Here is a 4124-nt window from a genome sequence, read left to right as displayed (position 1 = left end):
ATGATATTTTGATACATAGATACAATATAAGATGATTAAATCTGGGTTTTTAGAATTTTCATTACCTCAAATGCTTCTCATCTCTCTCTGCAGGGAACATTATAAATCTCCTCTTCTAGCTATTTTGAAATACGCAATAAATTATTGTTAACTATAGTCACCTTATTGTGCTATTGAACACTAGGACCAGTTCTGTCTATATAACTTTGTTTGTACCTGTAAATCAACATTTCTTTATTCTCCCCACAACCCACCCACCCTTTCCAGCCTCTGGACCCATAAGGTTGACTCCTTTTCTTGGTTAATGTGAATAGTGCTGCAATAAACACAGGGGTGCAGATATCTCTTTGATATAATGATTTTTCTTTTCTTTGAATATGCATACAAATCAGTGGAATTGCTGGATTGTATTATAGTTCTATTTTCATTGTTTTTTTTTCACACTGATCATGACTTTATTTAAAAATTAGCAAACAATACTGTAGAAACATTTGATATGCAATTTTCTAAAATGCTGCATCTTAGATTTAGTTGGCAAAGACCACATTTAGCAATAAGCATGAGTTCAGTCTTCCATGTAGAAACCAGATACACTAAACTGTAAAAAAATAATAATAATTTCCTATTGTTTGAAAATACCAGTTTAATGTAAGATTGTAAAAATGCATAGATTTTTGCATAAAAGAACTGGCTGTACAATAGTATTCCCCTTTCACAGTATTCCTTTTTACTTCATATGCAAGTTATTGGTTATGCTGTAGGATTTATCTATTACAGCACTAAAAGGCAACTATTGAGGGAAGATGCAGAAAAAGGAAAAAGGAATGTATGTAAAGCAATTTTTCTTAAAAGTACAATAAGCTTGATAGTGTTTTAGGAAGACAAGATAAAAATTACTCAAGGCTAGCTTGGTTCTCACTGAATAAAAACAATGGACTAAATACTGAGCTCCTGTGTGGATCTAATAATCAATGCCTTGGTCGCTATATGGGTAATCTCTAGGGTAGTCAACCTGGTACTCGCCATGATACTCATCAGGGTATTCTGCCACATAATCACTATCACTGATTTCCGAACCATTTGTTCCTGTTCCTTGGCTTCCGTTGTGAATGACAGGTTCTGTAGGAGCAGCACAGCATTTGGGATCATATACTTGCCGCCCAAGTCCATATACACTCATTCCTTTCTGGGAAGCAACTTTGTTGGTACCCATCTGTAGAGAAATTGTCGAGTTGTCCGCTGGCTGTAATGTCAGCTTCTGATCGTAGATATCTCTTCTGGTTCCTGGTGCTAACATCCCTGCCTGGCTGGCTCCTTTGTTAGTGCCCATCTGCAGACTAATTGTGGTCTGGTCAAAAGGTTTGTCAGTTTGCATTTTGGGATCATATAGATACCTCCTAGTCCCATAAGCTGTCATACTTGCCTGGCTGGCACATTTGTTGGTTCCCATCTGCAGACCAATTACACTTTGGCCAGCTTTTAATTTTCCTTCATCAAAACGTCTTGTCTGTTTTTCTGCATACTTAACTCCAATGTCAATGGTTGTATGAAATCCTTTTGTTTTAGCCAGACCTGCTAGAGCCACCAGGGTCGTCTGAACCTGGGTCATGTTTCCATTCTCAAAAAGATCATTTGCTTCAAATGTCATGTGGCTTCATTCCGTAAGCCTGAATAGCTTTAATAAAGTTGCCAATATTCTCCGACTGAGGCCAGTTCAACGAGGACTCATTGACCTTCTTCACTGAGCCTGGCTGTAGTTTGTTTATGAGTTCGCAGAGCATGATGTCATCCTTTAAGCCCAGCTGGAAGTTGGTGCCAATGCTCATGCCTGTCACCTCTTCTATCCAATTGCGAAGATCTTCTTCTGCCTGATGATCATACTGGGAAGCAATCTTGTTCTTGACCTCGGCCGAGAGCCCGTAGGAAGGGCCCTTGTTGAAGTGGGTCACGGTGGTTCGGGCGGCGCGAAGAAGCTGCGCTGGGGTCCCGGGTCCCTCGCACTTCGCTTCCCCGCTCCTAGCCCCGAGAAGTGGCCGCCGCGGGGGATGCTCCGAGCTCGCTCCTCGCGGTGGCGCAGGAGACTGTCGCGGCCGCGGGGCGCGGGCGGTGCCTGGGCGACTGGGTCCGACTGAGTGCCGCAGAGCTACGGGGTCCGCTCCGAAGCGCCTGGTTCCACGCTCGCCGCCCCTTTCATTGTTTTAAGAAACCACCACACTATTTTCCAACATGATTGTACTAATTTACATTCCCACCACCAGTGCATTAGAGTTATCTATTCTTTGTGTCTTCACCCAGGATGTGTTATTTTTTGTCTTTTTGATAAAAGCCATTCTACCTGGAGAGAGATGAAATCTCACTGTGATTTTGATATACATTCCCTTGGTAATGAATGATGTTGAATATGCTTTTCAGATGCCTGTTTGCCATTTGTATGTCATCTTTTGAGAAATGTCTACTCAGATTCTTTGTTCAGTGTTTAGCAGGATTATTTGGGTTTCTTTTCTGTTGTGTTGTTGGAGTTCCTTGTATATATTGATGTTAGTCCCTTGTCCAATGAGTAATTAGCATACATTTCCTCTCAATTTACAGGTTGTCAGTTCACTCTGTTGATAGTATCTTCACTGTGCAGAAATACTTTCTAGTTTAATGCAGTCACATTTCTATATATTTGTGGTTGCCTATGCTTTTGAAGTCTTAGCCATAAAATCTTTGCCAAGAGGAATGTTCTGAAGTTTTCTTCTAGTAATTTTATAGTTTTGGGACTTAATGTTTAAGTCTAAATTGAGTTAATTTTTTATATGATAAGAGATCAGAGTCTAATGTCATTCCACTGTAAATAGATATTCAACTTTTCTAGGATAATTTATTGAAGAGGGTGTCCCTCCCCCAGGGATGTTCTTGGTGCCATTGTAAAAAACAAGTTGGCTGTAAATATGTGCATTTATTTCTAGGTTTTCTATTCTGCTCTTGGATCTATGTGCCTGTCTTTATATCAATACTATAATGTTTGGGTTACTATAGCTTTGTAGTATATTTTGAAGTCAGGCAGTGTGATGTCTCTTGTATTTTTTGCCGTTCAAGGCCTTTTGTGGTTCAGTAAAAATTAAGTGACTTTTTTTTCTATTTTATTATTTAATTGGCATAAAATAAATACATTAAATTTGTAATTGGTGTATAGAGATGCTATCAATTTTTATATGTTGATTTTGTATCCTGCAAGTTTTCTTAATCCATTATCAGTTCTAAGATATTTTGGGGGGGATTCTTTAGATTTTTCGATATATAAAATCTTTATACTTTTTTGGTGCAGACCTTTCTTTTATTACAAACTTCCCTCATAGCACTGCTTTTGCTGTATCCCATGGGTTATGGTATGTTGGGGTTCCATTTCATTTTCATTGCTTTAAATAATGTTTTTTTTTATTTTGTTCTTAATTTCTTAATTGAACAATATTTGTTTAGGAGTATGTTATTTAATTTCCATGTATTGGTAGAGTACCAATATCCATCTTGTTAAGGTTTTCAGTTTTATAACATTATGTTTTTTGATCCGTGGTCAGACTCGTTACCCATTGCACCACTGGTACGTCACTATTCCATTATGTTTTTAAAAATGTTTCTTATAATTTTAATTTTAAACAAATTTTTGAGACTTGTTTTTATGGCCTAATTTGTGATCTATTCTGGAGAAATGTTCCATGTGCTCAGGAGAAAAACGTGCATCCTGCAGCTGTTAGATAAAAATATTTGGTAAATATCCTTTAGGTCTATTTGGTTTATAATGCAGAATGATTGATGTTTCTTTGCTGATTTTCTATCTAGATGATCTGTCTAATGCTTACAGTGTTGAAATCCTCAACTTTATAGTTTAGGGGTCTATCTCAGTCTTTATCACTAGTAATGATTTTTTTATATAAGTGGGTGCCTTAATGTTGGCTACATATATATTCACAATTGTTAAATTCTTTCCTTGAATTGATCCATTTATCATTATATGATGAAGTTCTTGGTGTCTTTTTAATGTTTTTTTGACTTAAAGTCTACTTTTTCTGACATAAGTATACTATTGGTTTCCATTTGCGTGGAACATATTTTCAATCTCTTCACTTTAATTCTATGTGTGT

General features: G+C 37.3%; 1 pseudogene across 1 annotated transcript; it reads right to left on the bottom strand.

The window, feature by feature from the left end:
- Nucleotides 1-421: 421 nt before the first annotated feature.
- Nucleotides 422-2182, bottom strand: LOC116557915 (annotated as a pseudogene). The gene has a single exon (XR_004271753.1). The product of XR_004271753.1 is annotated as a calponin-3 pseudogene (transcript).
- Nucleotides 2183-4124: the final 1942 nt, after the last annotated feature.

The sequence above is a fragment of the Sapajus apella genome, unplaced genomic scaffold, assembly GCF_009761245.1.
Source record: "Sapajus apella isolate SASKATOON/1434 unplaced genomic scaffold, GSC_monkey_1.0 scaffold20, whole genome shotgun sequence".
Classification (NCBI taxonomy): Eukaryota; Metazoa; Chordata; class Mammalia; order Primates; family Cebidae; genus Sapajus; species Sapajus apella.
Note: the sequence above shows the minus strand (reverse complement) of the source record. Positions and strands in the feature narration are given on the sequence as shown.